An 18,526-nucleotide genomic window follows, 5' to 3' on the forward strand; every position below is an offset into this window, starting at 1 on the left:
AAAATAATTACTATGATATTATTTCGAAATTTGTTTACTCCATTTCGACTTATTACACCTTTTATGCGGTGTTGAAACTAATATGAAGGAATAAATTAAAAAAGTGAATAATAAACGAATTACATCCAATATTTTAAACAGTTGTAAATTTTTCCATTACTACTTCAGTACATGGAAATACCAATTAATAATTGTTAATGTAATCATATATTATAATCGTATGTTTATAAGATAATTGTAATTAATTTAAATGCTCAGTGTTATGTTACAATAGAAGAATTATTTCATAAACGAAAATCTCTGCAATTACATTGATTTGCATTACATATCACATTTAAAATGATAAAATAATAGTTATAAAATGTAATAATCTCATGTCATTCATTACTGATATGAAACAGGGGCGTTATTAGAGGGGAATTAGGGGGATGGATCCTCCCCAAAACTTTTTTTTATATAATTTTCTTTTATTTATTATATTGTGATAATATGATTGTTATCATTATTATTATTATAACAATTACTATAGTTATTATTATTATTATTATTAAAATTTAAATTATTAAAAATTTAGTTCTAGTGGGGTGGGGTGGGGGTTACTGTATGAGGTGTACAGATTTTGCTAAAACCTATAATCTCCTCCCCCCCAACCAAATTCCTAATTGCGCCACTGTTATGAAATCGTTCAATTCAATTATTAATTATTATTGTTTTGGATTTATAATAGTGAATAATGAATGATAATGAATAATTCATTTTTTAATCATCAATAATTATTATTGATGATTAAAAATATATAAATACGATAACATTTTTTTGAATATTGTCTGATATCATATTTTTATTATTCTGTAAGAAAGGAGCAATACATTTTTTATACAATGAATTGTATTCAAACTATATTCTACTCTATTGGATTTTTTTTATGATTTTGGGATATTGTACAATTTGCTCCGTTGTTTTAAAAAAATAAAAAATAAAGCAAATTATTAAAGAATAACACTTATTAGACGTTTATAATTTTTTTTTTTAATTTTATTGTAATAAGAAATTCATAGTAGAAAATAAAAAATACAAATAGTAGGTACATTATCTTGCTACAATAAATATCTACTTCTTATAAAAAATGCTTGTGGTGGGGAGTTACTTTAAATGGAAGAACAAAATTAGAGTTAGCAAGAAGTAATAGATAAAAAATAACACGCATAGAATACAATACTATTACAAATTAATTAATTATATTAACTATGATTATTTCCTATAGATAAAATAAAGAAATTGATAAATTTTGTTAAAAGCTGTATTACAATTTATCAATTGATGTGAATGACCAATTTGCCATAGTTTTTTTGACGTTTATAATTTTAAGGTTTCCAGAATTAGAATATTTATATTTTTTTATATCAATAGACATTGATTTGAAGAACTTGGGACTTAAACAATCAATAACTTTAAGACCAAATGCTTTTCTAGAGTACTTTATTTTTATATCGTAAGCTCTATTTTTTCTTATGTAGTTATATTTTTTCTTTATTTACCCTTAATTTATAATTTTTTACTATAAACATAATTATAATCTTTTTATATAAGTTATATCAATTGGTAAAAACTTAATACAGTAAAACTCGCTTAAAACGCTCCCGCTTAAGACGTTTTCCCGCATAAGACGCTATTTTCCGTCGGTCCCTAGACATTTCCTATACTAGTCAATTTAAAAACCATCTGTTAAGACGCTCGGTTTTTCTCTATGTTATTGGATAAAACGCTCTTTTGTTTAGCAGATTATGATAAATTTTAGTAGGTTTGTCGAAATAAAAATAGACATTTTACTCGTTTACGTGTTCTTATTGTTGTATCGTTTTATTTTATCACTATACATATTTTATCATCAGCTTTTATTATTATCCAGTATCTACTCCTGCAATTACTGCTGGGTTGCAACACCTAACAGAAATTCGAAAAGTATTATCCTCTATAGAAAATGTTGAAGAAATGTTGGATTGTCTCAACAAAATAGAAAACTTTCTTGCTGAGACGCATTGTCAGCATCGTAAACAAACAGAAATATATCAATTTTTTAAATAAACAATAATAAAATATTTAATAATAATTTTTTTTAAATTAAATTCAGTAGCAAAAAATATATGTACACATGTACATATATAATTTATTAGTGTCTTTTTTGTTAAATCATGTTCAATAATAAAAAAATTAACTTCAAATTTCAATTACTTCATTTTTTTCCAACCCCGCATAAGACACTTTCCCGCTTAAAACGTTCTGAAAAGAGAGCTGGTCCCTTAAAGAGCGTCTTAAGCAAGTTTTACTGTACTTTAAAATTTTCTTTTGTTCAACCTACATACAATGTTGTTTTTCAACAAGCGTATCTTACAAGTTGTATTTATTGTAGTATTAAAGGTTTTAACACATATTTATCTAAGGCCCTCTCATACTAAAAGACCATATTGCAGTATCGATTGAAATAGATCAAAATATATTATCTGCATACATACAGATCATATATATTGGAGATTGTGACATTTTTTATTAATTTCAATATTAGTTTTGGAGTGTACGAAACGTAAAATTATTTTTAGCAATCCATAAAATCTTTGTAAAATTATTTTTATATATAATATAGTAGGCGTATGATTTAAAATTATTGGGGTGTTTGCCAACTTGCAATGATAGAAATTGTTTAAGATGGACGGAGCAGAGTAGACTTGTCATCATTCATTCCTTTAACCAGTCCCTATTTTTTAGTGAATCCCGACACAAAGTGTGTAGTCCGAAACTGCAAGTGTGCATTACGGGATTCGAGAAGTATGTAACTACTAAATACTAATAGATAATACTATTATGAAGGTGTTTTTCGGGAAGTCAGTTTAAGCAAGATAGCTGATGAGGACTTAAATATATATTCCACATTAAAATAAATAATTTGTAAACAGTTTTCAGATTTATACCAGACAATAGTATATTTTCAGTTTAAAAAATAATATCGGATTGGTTTTTAGTTAAACTAATTATAATGTGCAATTCGATTAAAAAAAAGACTATTACTAAAAATTATTACTGACATTGTATTAAAAATTATAATCATATGGAGGGGATAGAGAGAAGCTTTGTATCATATCATTGTATATTAAAAAATGTGTAGTATGAATTTTCATGAAAAATAGGGACTGCCTTTAACCATTTGTTTTCAGTATTTGCAATTTTAATTATTGATGCATAATTTATTGCCTTATTTAATTTATCAATAAAGACATAAAGAAATGTATTAACGTCATTAGTACTGTATATGTCTATCAAAACTTGTTTCATTAATATTTCGTTTTACTTATTATACACCGTTATTTTATACACTTTATTTTGTAGCTCTGTTTTGTACATAATTTACATAATTTCTATTGTCTTATACATTGTAAAACGATTCGTGACATTTGAATTTTTCCTGTCACAATTTTTCTATTAAATAATTATTAAATTTTAAAAAAAAATGCGATCTAAACAAGTGTTTACAACCTAACGGAGTTTTAGAATACACATTTTTATATGATCTAACTTCGTATCCCGATAGCTTGTCGAGATAATCATTATTATATTTGGTTGTTCCTACAATGTTTATATTTATATTCTCAATCATCATAAAATGTCCAAATGTCCATTGACATAATTTTCCCGTAATTAATAAACTATATAGGTTAGTGGTCAATAATTCATCGATATCACTTTTCGGTGATCTATATATGGATATTATATAATTATAATATAATTATCGGAGTGTTATTTATTATTAATATTAGTTTAATTAAGCTTGTTGCTAAGTGTTTGTACTCAAACATTTCTACACTTATTGAGTTTTTATAAATAGCATTATTCCATTAGTTTGATTTCTCCTGAATTTCGAAAAATATTTTTCGTAACCAGAAATCACTTTCCAACGAGGTTAGTAACTAAAAACAGTTTCATAAACATTTCATTCTATTATCATATTACAAATTTATTATTTTACCATTTGTCAACGTGATAGATGATGTTTAAACCAGTCCCATTCAATTATTGTTTATCCACATGGAAAAAAAAAAGTTTTGCAATAATTATAGTTTTCTACGATAACGGTTACCGCAGTTATCGTTATACACAATTAATAGATGAACTAAAATTCTGTCTATTATAATATATTATAACATATATGTAACAAATTAACAGAATGACCAGTAGTTCCTATACATAGATGTCCTCTTGCGGCCTATGTTGGGTATACTTAGGTAAATAGTTTAGTTTAACTATTATGCATTACACTAATCCACGGTATACCAGGAACCGACACCACGAAAACATTAATTCTCATTGCATAATTGATGTTTTCAATAATATTGCATACATAGTAAACATCGATGTCATTATACGAGCACTGCACTGGTGAGAATGAGAAAACCCTAAACGACGTGTGAGCTGTGAAAGTTCTTATAATACCGTTTTAAATTATCGTAGGCCTGCTACAGTGACACTACACCGAACCTCATATCATTATGATTTATGACTTAATAATTGATTTTCTTCCTGAATGTTATGAGTGTCGCAACGAAAAAACGTTCATGATGTTTCAGATTCCTGCTCACAAGTTTTCAAGACATAGTCTAGGCGTCGATTTTTTGAAATCTCGCATTCAAATAGCATTTATTTTTCATGTATTGCAAATGGAGGTACTTGTAATACAAAGACGAATTTAGATTTAGAAAAGCTTATATACAATACATATAGTTAACGAACGACTGACACATACCGGTGTATTAGTATTTACTATACAGTATATACGTATAGTGAAATGTAATAAGTAGTACACATTTTAAACTTAAATGCACGTACGAATTTACATTTAAATTGTGCACAACCAAACAGTTATAATTGTATGGTTGAATACGTGTGCGAAGCGTTTCAAACTTTTCGCAGTGTGAAATTTGAATATGTGTATGAATAAGATGATTTAATTATAAATATTTTTTTGAGATGCATATGTAAGAACAATAACACAATATTTTATTTAACATCCCTGATTTCAATGCGTGTCCTCAAACATTTTCAAACAAAAAACATGAGGCATTGAGCATTGGGCATTGGCTGCTTTTATCAACGTGCATTAAAGTGATCAACAAATGATTATAATTATTATAATCTACACATATGCTTATGGACATGGTGATCATAAATTACAGATTTATTAATTAAAGTTTTAATAAAAAAATAAAAAATATAAGCGTTTTTGCTTTTTGATAATTTTCCAAAATTTTTCTTAACTTTATCCGAACGGAAAATAATCTTACGGAGGTGTGATATACTGATATACTTTTCAGAGTTATTTGTTGATAATAATCAGTTGTAGACAATTCGTCACCAAAATCCGATCTACATAACAGTACTAATATTTTTGTAAATGTATATGTACACACGTAGTATGTAATTTTGACCTGTAGTTTTTGAGTGTTGATATTATAGGGTTTGACCAATTTGAATAGATACTTAAAGACAATACAAACGTTTAAATGAATTTAATACCGAGCCCAGCATACAAACACGCCTCTACTTCATGTATATTATTAGAATCGATGTAATATTTTTGAATTCGTATGGCAAATTACATACAGTTTTGCTTTTAGATGAGTGAAACATTTATTCATTCTTCTCAATTATATCTCAATGTTTTTCAATTTAAGTATGTAACGAGTTTGATTTTAAAAATATTTTGATTCACACATTTTGGAAGCTAATTTTATTCGGTTAAGAATGGCGTATTTTTTCGTCCGCTTTGAAATATTTGACCCACGATTGTGATCGAAAAACTTCACTATTAATGTACATGCACTAATACTAATTAATCTATCTTGCCCCATTTGGCTTCTTAACCAAGTTTTTAATCTAAAAAGCATGAAGTAAAAAGCAAGCAATTAGGTGACAATTAAACATTATCCAAGTACAGCAAATATACTTTTGAAAACTTGAATAATCACGAAAAGTAAAGGATTACTCATAATTTTATTACTTTATGGAATATCTATAGTTCGTGATGTCATAGGCGCAAATAGGGTAAAAAATTTCGGGGGAGGGGGCTACAGTCCTCCTATCAAAATTTAAAATAACCTGTAAATCACCCCTACTCTTATATACCATGTTAATATATTTTAGATTCTGAGCCAAGTTGTATTTACTACAATGTGTCTTTTTTTGTATGTGACACTATTGTGAGTTACGTATGCTGTATGCGGTTTACCATGTATAAAATGGAGTATTTATGGGGGAGGGGTTGAACCTTGGTTCAGGGGGGGTGATTCCCTCTATCCCCTCCTAGTTGCGGCTATGCATGGTATACATTGTGTAAGTTATAACCAGTGCGATGGTTACAGTCATCTATCTATAACCGTTGTCAGTACTATTAATTTTCATACAATATTATTATTACCTTTTATTTATTAATATTTATCACTGATCATTATTATTTCGTTAACAAAGGGTTTGTTAATACATTTTTTAAAATTGCTATAGGGGGTGACTGCTCCCTTCGTCCCTCTCCCTGGGGACACGCCTGGTACGACGGCAATATAATAAAAATAATTATAAAAATATCAACAACATATAATCAATGATACGGATGGTATCATGCCGCTTACATTAATAATAGTAATAGTATAAATAATACGTCGACCCGATTACGCGACGACGGCGACCAATCGACCTTGAATCCGTATGTCCGGTGCATTAGTCAGCATACGACAACGAACAACTTTCCGTAATATTCACAGATTCACGAAAATACGTTGTTGTAAGACGTTGGTTCGGATATCAATTTTGACTAAAACCACAAATTTAAACGTAAAATGCACGTGAGACAGACATGGAAAGGTCAATACCGTCGGTATATGTCCAAAAAGCAGCTACGGATATGCATGCACGCGATCCGAGGTGGATTGTCTCGCCGGGAACTCGGGATAGAAGCTCGTCGAGGGGAAACAAAAGTCATTTTGAGTCGAACAAGATTTTGAAGGTAAAAAGAAAAATAATACTTTATAATTGAAAATTATTTGTTTTTTTTTTTTTTACATATTATTCAAATGTAATGAAGAAAGGCAGTGTGACGATTGTACTTTTTAAGTGTATGGAACAAAGTAAACTGTCAGTATATCGATATGAAAAACTATTTTGGATTGCTTTATATTATTGGAATTTAATGGAGTAAGGATTGTTTGAGCCTACGTTATAAATCGAGAAACATACATCCAGGCGACAAGAATTTCATGCGACAGTGGTAATACCATACCACAGAAAAAATGATAACACGGAAGTTCAATGAAATCGTTTAGCTTAAGATTTGATATATTAAACGCCCTGTATACGTATTATTCCTTTATGGTACATATTTTACAATAGCTACGGGCGAGGGGGGGGGGCGCATTAAGACAGGTTTTCGCCCTGACGACACTCATTCGTCGCGTCTCCGCGCCACGATAACGCGCTACTCGTCTGCCACTCGGACACCAACGGGGCAGCTACGGTATGTGATTCAGTCCTGCCACATGCGGCCAGGTATTTATTTGTAGCGTGTGTTCTTTACTATCCGTTTCGACCCTTCCCGCACACACGGCTCCCCGGAGTCCGGTATCGCGTACACGCGTATGGCTTATGTGCGCGCTCGTAAAACTGCTACGTCACATCTCGGACGAACGACGAAGACCGACGGGTTGACGGCCGGTGGGATGGGGGGGGGGGGGAAAAATAAAAATAATAATAAACAAACAGACGAAGAACCTGCGCGTGGTGGGTGGCGGCGCGGGGCGGGCGAGGGAAACTCGTTTCGAGCGGACAACGCGCGAGCGACGCGGCGGATGCGACCGGACGGCGGTGCACTCGTCCGCGTGCGTGCGAGCGTTTCGAACCCGACTCGTGTGCAACACGGGCACGCGGCACACGCATTCGTGGTACGGTGTACAGGTGTAACGTACACACCGGTACGCGCTCGCGCATGCGTATTCGATACGAGACGCGCGGACCGGAGCGAAATCTTCGGGGCAAAAGTACCGGAGCGGAATGAACATGCACCGCCGAACGACGCATTTGCGCCGCGTTCGGAACGCGTACGTTACACGCGCACGCGCACCGGGGCCGCGAAAACCGAGCGTGCGTGGTGCGCGTTGCCCCCCCCCCCCGTGCCCGGGCCCTATACTGTGCTATGGGGCCCTCGTCAAAAGTCAAAAGCATAAAAATGTATAAACGCTAAGGGGCCCCGAGATTTGTATCCGGGTCCCGAGTGGTTTAGTCACGGCACTGACACGCGCAGCGAGTTAACTAACCACTCCGTCGCGACAGTGCTCTCCAAGGGCTGGCGTACGCCTTGGTGCACTCCGTGGCACCTGTGTTAGTACCAGCAGCGCTCGTGCAACGGTCCCAGAACCATATAAGCATTCTCTTTTTCATAAGCGCGCTAGTCGTTCGAAATGTATTCGATTTCGAAACTGGGTTCGAGCAGACATTTTTCCGTTGGCTTTTGAATCTCTCGACGGATGGCGCTAATGTTTTACGATAACGATGGAATTCGGACACCGCTGCACAAGACTATTGCGCAAACCGTTTCGTCCGGCGTATTTCAGTTCTGTACAAACGTTGTGCGATCGATGTTCGCTTACTGTTGTCGGCCAATACTTCGATTTCGGGCATTTTTACTTTTGAAATATGTCGGCCCGTGCGCGAGGCATTACGGTTCGAGTAAAATAATCGGAACACCGTCCGGTACAAAACCCGAGGGGAACTGTCGGCTATTGTGTGCACTATACGTGTACATATACGTCGCCCGCCGCGTAGTCGGTACAGTGTGGGACACATGGCGGCGGCGGCGCGTAATAATAATAATAATGTGAAGGCGCAGACTGTGGCATAGCGGCTGGACAACTGCTGCATCACTACTATACAGCTGCATCGGTACCGATTTTATTATTATTTCGGTCCGGGAAGGAGAGGAGAACGACGTAGTGCGTAAATTTATTATTATTATTATTATTATTATTATTACAGTCGTTGTCGAAAAAAAATATATACTATATACGTGCAAACAGTTGCTTGTTACAAGGCGTGTATAGATGTATTATAATAACGCGAGTGTATAATACAACCGCGTTTTGTGGAAGGAGGAGAGACCGTCCTCGGCTGCGACCAGACCCGGTACGCACGGTGGCGTCGGCGGCCAGTTACTCCGGCACCGCTCTTCTACGTGTGTCATCGTCGTCCTCGTCGTCGTCATTGTCCCCTCGGCGTCGTTTCGTTTCCTCGTCGGCTCGACGCGTACCACATATTCGTTAAATAGTGCTGCGGCCACCGGTCGTCAGAGATCCCTGAGCACGGAACACGATCGCGGTACCAGGACGATTGTCGCAGGACCACCATCGCACGGCGCCTATCTCGTCCATTCCCTAGACAGTAAGCAAAATGTATATATATATATTTATATATACCCACATTATTTTAACCGGTTCGAGTCAGATCCGCGGTAATCCCCGTTTGTAAACATGGCGATCACGGTTTTTTTTTTTTTTTCGATCACATATGATGGCGGTTGATGTTTGGTTCAATACATTTTTACGACGTGATAAGATTTCCGTTTGGTCTTTTTTTATCGACCATCATGACTAAACGTACAATTTATCGACGAAAATGTCACCGTTGAATTTCGCTACGTTAATAACTACACGTTAATTTTACCGCCGCGTGCCAATAATGACGTGTTCGGCACGTAGTAGGCCCGGGTCCATCGCCTTGATCAAACTCTTAATCGGTACAAAAATAATAATAATTGAATAAATTATTTGTGTTAAGACATAATGCGATCGTATTAATATTTTAGCACGATACGAACTATACCATACAGAAATCAAGTTCACATAATTCATCCAATGATGATGAATATTTTTATTTTGTACTTGTTTTACGTTATTCTGTTTGACTGTTTGATGTACTCTTAATATTACTCACATTAGATAATAAGATACCTAGTTAAAATTAGTATAATTTAAAGATATCAACCTTTCACGCCAAGAACTATTTTAAAACTTAAATTTACTTTCAAACAAGCCTGTATGGCCTACCTTACATTGTGGTTTAAATTCTGACGCGACAGTGAATGACAGTGAATGTTAAAGCTGTTGTATACACTCATTATGTCTTCACTTACGAGTTATTTGTTTTTTAATTTGAATACTTGTATTTCATAAGACATTTAGCTATAACAACAAATTTGAAATATTTGTACACGCAAAATTTTAGAACTTAAACGCTCGCAACGTACAATTTTTACACTCTCGGTCGAATAAGAACACCGCAATATAAATATTTGATCATAAGGTTCGTAGTGTAACACAGATTTTTTTTTCCGGACATTTATGCACAAAGTTTAACGTGTTGTTGTTGATATTATTATTATCATTGTTATTATTAAAATTTAATCATCCTGGTTTCTTGCGAAACGTATAAATACAAGCATATACGAACGTTGAATACCGCACTGAAATTCGTCGGACGGACTGTACGACGTACCTATACTGTTAAAAATTGTAGACAGCACTAGAATTGTGTCTATACAAGCTTCTCGTTGATTAAATTAATAATAGTTAATTAATTCAACGGTTAAACGGCGCGTTCATTGTTCAATAGTCATAGTGGTTCAATTTTTTTCCCCGCACGTCAAATAATCCGTTTAAATCGATCGATTTTTTTCCAACCGAATCTATTGCTAACCTTACAATAACAATGGTACCGAACCGAACCTAACCTAACGTAATATATATTTATTAGCAGTCAATACACGACTTACCACTTTGCGTCAAACCGCTACAGTCATAAATTGTATGCGCTTGCAGTCATCCGTTTTGTATAAATTACAGTCACTTGGTTTGTAAGATTTGAAAAATAATTTTCGAAAAATACTCATATCTGCGGTCCTATAGTTATTGTTACATTAATATTTTGAAACAATATATTTAACTTGTGAAATTATTTTAAAGCACAAATTAAACAACTATAACGATTGTTATTGTAATTGTATCGCTTTTATTGTCATTATTCTCACCTTGCGATCCGCTGTCCAATGCTTAATTACTTGCATACCTACATATTTGAAAATGCGCACATAACGAATGTATGTACTCAAAAACAACCACTCAATAAATAGTTTATCAATGACGAATTTTCAAACCGCGTTGAGTATAAAATTTTTTAATCGATCGCATTAAAAAAAGAGAAGCATTAGGAACGATAAACATACATATAAATCGATTTGATTTTAAATAAATTCACAATATTTTTTTTTAACAAAAGTCGTAAGATTTTCAAAGCTCATTTAAAAAACAATTGTTAATCTAATAAAAAAAAAAAAAAATTAGATAAATAATTCGTATTTATATCGTACTCTATAAGAACCTTCTAATATAATTACGAGATAATGTCAATTGAATTACCTCGCCATTTTAAATTTTCAAAATATTCGACGGACAGGATGTGTATTTAAAAGTAATATTTTTTCTACGATATAATAATGTGTAATAATAAGTTGGAACGAAATAGGTTTAAGGTTAGGTGATGCTTTAACGCTTCATGCGTACATAATTATGAACTTGCAGTATACTCACAGATTATTGCACGACTAAAAATGGACGAAGGCTGTAATAATAAATATTTTATTGATTTTTTTTTTCCTTCACTTGTCTTCAATGATTATAATTGTCATACACTATTTTAGAATTGACAATGTATGGATTTTGGATATAGCTGAAATTGTAATAGTTGTGGCCATTTATCTTGAAATAATTTGTTTATAGTTAACTTATTTTTGAATGAATATTTTTCTTATTAGTAACTATTTATCAAAAGTTTTTCTTCAGAAATAGTCGACTAGGGTAATTATTATACTGTTATACGTTCCAACATTGTAAGAATGTTAATATTATTCAAAAATAAACATAAGTTTAACGAAAAAAAAAAAACAGAATGGTTTTGAATTTATGATTGAACGTTAATTTTCGTCAATAATTGAGTTATTATGTCGTGGTAACTTGAAAACATTTTACTCTAAGCTTACGTGAATATTTTTATTGCGTTCGATTTTAATGTTAAAGTATTAACCTACAATTGTACATACCACATACACAGGGTTCTCGTAAATTATCGGAGGAAAAAAGCTGATAGGACACCGGGGCCGATGTTTGTCCTTCATAATTTTAGTTACCAATGCTATCATGTTAGTCTTATTTGTGTGCATTTGAAAGCCATGGTAAACCATCATGTCCGAGAAACGATTCTGAACGAAGGTCAGTGTTAAGTATATATATATATATACATATATATATTGAACAATGGATATCTTGTTTAATAATACGAGTATATTTGTTATTGTATCGCATAGAATAAAGAAACTATGAGATAGTTACAGATCATGTACAAACCGAAATATTAAGATCGTTATTTTGTGACAATTTATTATAATAATTATTTTAATTTTTTTATTTTTTTATTTTTTTTTTTTTATTAAGTCCTATTAGGTCGTTAGCGGAACATGAGAGACATGATATCTAGATACTTACCACGAATAGTGCTGGACCGTGTGACGACGGGCCGAGTGCAGCGAACAATATTTTTTCCGCGCAGCGGCTAGTGGTGGATTAATTTTTTTACATTGTCTCTCGTCGCGCGCGTTCGATACACGTCTACCCGTTATACGACGAGCGTTGTACCGTTGGTATTTTTCTTTTCACTCGCCACGTCCTCGTCCTACCGTCCGTTCGGACGACGTTCAAATCGAGTTAATCATCACGATTTCCGATCAATGCCCGCCGTTATACTGTTTATCGTCGATCGGTTTCAAGACGATTTTTCGTTGTTTTCGGACGCGACCGATTTATCTATTCTGTCGTCAACGCTGCGTCTGTCCGCGCACGAGCATCGGATTTTTCACTCATCGCGCTCGGAAAAACGTATTCGGTTTCGCGAACGACAGACGACGGCTGAGCTCGGTATACGAATCGTAACTACGAGGAAAAATAATGGTCGCGCGTTTACAATAATTGTTGGCCAATATTGTTGCAATCATTGTTAACACAACAATAATTATTATTCTTGGCCCGTGCTTAAGCGATACCACTGGACACCTCTATTCGTGCACGCCGCTTGTGTAGCAAAGACAATAATGTATTTGCTTGGTTTGCGAACATTTGTGACCAAGATTAGTGTGTATACGTATAACGGATTATGTTATGACGTCGATGATCTATGAAGTCGTAATAAAGTCACTGAAAATATATTAGCAAAGGTAACCGAATGATTAACAAAAGAACTTTTGTATTGCATAGACACACATACAGATTTCAAAATGGTTTATGCAATCTGTATATAACATAGATATCCGTTGAGACGTTTTTTATATAAAAAACATAACACTTAAATAGATACAATTACTGTTATAAAAACAACATTTTTTTTTTTTTATAAAATTTTGTTGCTAAACCTAGTATCAATCAACTGGTGTTAATATATGTTATTGTTTGGTTATTTTTCTTAAAAAATTTTTCCCGGTGATTAATGAAAACTTATATTGCTACAATATTCTATAATATTTTTAAACTTTATTCGAAGTTACGAAATACAAAAAGTCATAAATAGACTTCTATAAAATATGACTTAACATTAAGGAAATGCGTTTTAGTTGTGAACATTAATAAAAATAATCATTTTCAGCAAAATGTAAGTACAAATAAAGTACCTACAAACCATCTTTGTATTATTTATAATTTGTACAAGTATGTTGGTTAAGATTTTTAATACTTTTTTGTTTTATATTTTTGTCGAAAGTTCTTTAGAGCTATTGTTGTAATTCTATTGTATATAATAAATTTAAATAATTTAATTTGTAACCTGTAGTTTAGCATCAATTGAAATGTTAAAATTAATTGTTTTTTTTTTTTTTTTTTGTGTAACTGTAACTCGTTAGCCACCAATAATGCACATTTATCCAATTATAACAATAACAAAAAAGTTAAATAAGCATAACGACCTTCATCATAGGCAGTAAACCACAATCACTTTAAAATTACTTGAAAATAATTACATTTTAATTTCATTTAGAGTAATAATACCATCTTATAAATATTAACGTAAACACAAATACCAGAAAGATATTCAGATGATAATGGTTATTTACCAACAAATATTCTTAAGAAACAATTAAATTTTCGGACGTTAGATGATAAATAACTGTAATCGAGTGCTTGCTTATATACTTTATTTATCATTCAAAGGTTTTTTTAAAAAAGCGAAAAAAAACGATACGATGGGCGAATCGGTGAATATTATTGCTTAGTTAGTTTTTTAAACTTGAAACTAATATACCATTGTTCTTGAAGTAACGCTTCTGAGTGAAAGAGGTCAGTTGGATCAATTTATTTTTCAGAAAATGATTGATATAGTAAAAAAAACCAAATCTTTTCTCTTCTCCATCTATAGTATTCGGTGAAAATTTTATCCTTACAGATAATATTTTTTAAATTACAAAGAAAACAAAAGTTCATTTTTTTCATTAATAGATATGCCGTGAATTTTGCCTTTTATTTATAATTTTTTGTCAGTTTTTTTGCAATAATTTAAAAATCTATATAGAAAAATTAGTAAAATTGTTCCTGTTAAAGTACTAATAAGACGTTTTTTTATCAGAAATCTTTTTATCACTTTTTTTTTCTCTGGCTTAATATAGACCGTTAGACTCTTTATCTCTTATGTTTTTTTATAGTCGGAGCAATCCTTCTGGTCAAAATCGTGTACATAGACATAACAAATAAACACATATCACGGTAAAACCAATAAATCTCTCGTTTCACTCGGAATCTAAAAACCGTCTAGTTAGTTTGAAAACGTATGAAAAAGAAAAAATTGTAGGTATTTTTGCGGATACAATTTCTATACTATTAGAACGTAAAATACTTCATGGTAGATAACATATAAGGGATATGGGGAAAAACGATAATAGTAAAAAAAAGAAAATATTCTGATAGTTATATTATTTTGCCATTTGTTCTAAAAAGTAAATAAAATTTTATATTTATTAATTTTATTAAAAATTAGTTATATTCTAACAATACATTTTTTAAATTTATTTTGTTTTTAATCTCTTAGTTTTTTGAGATCTTAAACCTTAAAAATTGCAATACTAAACAGTTTAGGAATATTGACTATCATCATTTTTTTTCGTAGCCCTTTATTCTTTAATTATATGATTTCAAGTTGGAATATTGATTTGGTATCAACTGCGTGCGAAAAATTAAAAGTTTAACTCTTAGAAAAATACATATTTTTCACAAACATTAAGATTAATACTCAGTGAATATTTGTCTTACTGAACTCTTCTCTGGGTTTCCGATGTTAAAACCTATTGTGACGATAGTAAGACACTTGATGATTCAATGATTAGTGTTATCAGTATTTTTTTTATTTCTGTGATTAAATACTGTAAACAGAGAGAGTTTAAACTTACTCTGAAGATTATCTAAATATCAACGACTGATGTAAAGAACCCTGTTTCGTAGGTATTTTATTATTATTATATGCATCAAGGTAAATTCAAAACAAGAGGTACAAATCGTTTGATTTTTGTGATAACATTTTTTTAAATTTAATTACTATCGTAACATTAATTAAACAGTTTTGTACTGTAGATCTAATGTTTACGGTTTATATTGTTATAAACTTACCTTGAAGTGGATTATATAAAAATTATATTCATTAATATAAAAGTTGGATTTTCTTTTGATTTCCGAGGTCAAATACCGAATGTATGGAACTTTGTTCTCGACGGAGAGTGAATTTGCCGCGTTAATCATTTCACAGATAATAATTAACAACGAATGAATAAAATAAAAATATATTGAACGAATAAAATAAAACGATATTATACTTCTGAATATTTTCCTCGAACGGATTGACCGCCAATCGTTTGAATATTTTAGCAAACTATAACAATAACTATTTGGTTGTTTAGATTTAAAAGTATGAAAACCAGAGTTGTGTGTTTGCAATAACATTATATGATTTTGTTTTTCAATATTTCCGATAAAATAAGTGTTTTACCCTCATTTTATTTAATACACGTATAGTACACGATATGCGAGCGCATTTCTCATTCCTGTAGTCGTAATTTGATATTCAATTTATTTTTACACGCATAACTGTTCTGTCCTTCGTAAATATATAATAACTATAAACCATATATAACACAACAACGCGATTTGTTCAATCTTACCGCATTTGCTGTCGTAGTTGGGACTAACGTGTTTTACGAATCGGCTGATACGTAAATGAAAAAAAAAAAAAAAATTCATTTTACCAACTCTTATTTCAATATATTGTTCGGAATATATTATGAAATCACCCTGCTGAAAAATCCAGAACGTTTGCGAATCATTCCTTGACCTTTTTTATCACTTCTCCTTTTGGCCGAATAAGATTTTACTACACATGTACACGATTCGTACACACGGAAGAACGAAACGTCATCGATTGGACTCGCTAAAAAATCGAGATGCACATACATTCATCGGTATATAATAATGAGATGAACGTGAGACATTGAAATCCTTCGACGTAATTGCATACTAACGCACGCATACTATCGATTGTCGTGTTGTGCCGTACGTCGCACAACCGTTGTGCGTATGTATAAATCATACACGTATGTGCAACTTTTGCCGTCCTAGTACAATATTTACGATATGCGATGACGTGAAAATCGCACTGTATACGTTATTAATTGATGACGAGCTGGGCGGTGGTGTTGGCGTGTCATCGTCGTCTTGTGCGCGGTATGGATCGCAACAGGATATGCAATTACGAGTATATTACAATGTTAAATAGGTACGACTGAGTATGCATTGGCCCCGAGAAAGAAACCGTTTAGATCGGTTCGCAGCGGTTGTGCCACGTGTATCTAGTTGCAGCACACGGTCGGCCGAGAGGGATTTATTGATGTTTAATGCACGCCTTTACTTAACTCGAAGCTACCATAAAGGTAAATGCGCCAACTGCAACTAACTTACGTACAATATAATGCAGTGCTGTCATTTCAGTTTTTCGATCGGTGTCTTGGATATGCTTTGTAAATACAACGACAGCAGCGGCTTTTTTGTACTGATAGAGTCGTATATGCGGTTTACGGCTTATTATGTGTTCCGAAAAAATCAACCGACGCGTCATAAAACACTTATTGAAACAAATATTTGTATGGTCTTGAGTTGTATGATAAAGGGGCTGGTACTATTATTGTCTTTTGGTCTTCAATATTTGTTCGTGTTGATTTTATTAATATTAGACTAAGGAGAAGATCTGACTCGAGGTATGAAGTTGTTATATCCTGTATGCTTTCAAATCTAGACACTTTCGAAAAATTTGTTTATACTTAACGTAAACGATTCGCGACTGAAATCGACCAATTCCGTTTAAAAAACCTCAGATGACGACGAATATTATTTTTAAGCTGTACGAGTGACGTGCCACACATGATAATTTGACTTATAGAATCGTATTACATATTACAATGCGATCTGAGCGTTTGATGTTATTTTATTTTTTTTAGTCACAACCGAGGTATTAAAAACGACCTTAGAACGGAATTCGTTTGCAACCACATTCGATAATATTTTTTTCGCCAAAACGAGTTAATGTACATAATGTTCTTGTGAAAGTGTCCTGTCCACTGCAGTACACGCATTTCAATATCAACCTGCTGCTGTGCATTTCAATAGTGTTCATGACGGCACTGTGCACAGGCATTGTTGCGGGTTGACACGTTCGAGTCACTGTGCGACTTGTATCACCGGATAACGAGCGCATGTGGTGCGTACGCGTATAGGTCGGACAAACGTTGATCGCCGTGCGAACAATCGATGTCGACCGATCGCAGATTTTCGCTACAGAAATTCTAAATCACGTAATCGTGTACACGCGCAGGTGTCGAAAAGTGTTCGTACAACGTATACTCTATATCTTTTCCGCGCACGTGTTGGTGAAGGCGTGCACGAGTGTAACGGTTATCATCAGCACTCCCATCGGGATTGAAATCCGAGATTGTTCCCGCGTCTCGCCGACGGTCTAACCCCTGCTAAGGACGTGAACGTTCTTGGCGTGCCCGGATCGTCGGATAAATAATTTTAAAACGGTCGGCGTATCGAAGTCGACCAGAAGCGATTTTCACGACGGTACGATTTGATTTGGCGAGTTTATCGATCGCGGTGATTAGCCGCGAACGAACCCGTACAGAGAGACCTCTATTTCAATATCCCTCCCGTATGGTTCTAGATTTTCCTGAGCGGTGATTCGCAATAGATTTAGTATCGGCCCAATGGGTTACTGTTTGCGTTTTCACGTAACTGTAACAAGACGGGGGAATAATTTGTGACATACACTCTTCAAAAAGATAGACCTGCATATGCGCTACGATAGGGGG

The 18,526-nt window shown here is 33.2% G+C and overlaps 1 protein-coding gene across 2 annotated transcripts in view; it reads left to right on the top strand.

Moving 5' to 3' along the window:
* Positions 1–9,098: 9,098 nt before the first annotated feature.
* Positions 9,099–18,526, top strand: part of LOC112694572 — a 34,104-nt gene continuing 24,676 nt past the window's right edge. The window contains exon 1 of one of the 2 annotated variants that reach the window (XM_025570193.1): positions 9,099–9,479. The gene's annotated coding sequence lies outside the window, so the exon portion shown is untranslated. The remainder of the gene's footprint in view (positions 9,480–18,526) is intronic. The other variant, XM_025570127.1, reaches the window with a different exon arrangement.

Source organism: Sipha flava, unplaced genomic scaffold, assembly GCF_003268045.1.
Source record: "Sipha flava isolate LNK unplaced genomic scaffold, YSA_version1 0_pilon_pilon, whole genome shotgun sequence".
Taxonomy (NCBI): domain Eukaryota; kingdom Metazoa; phylum Arthropoda; class Insecta; order Hemiptera; family Aphididae; genus Sipha; species Sipha flava.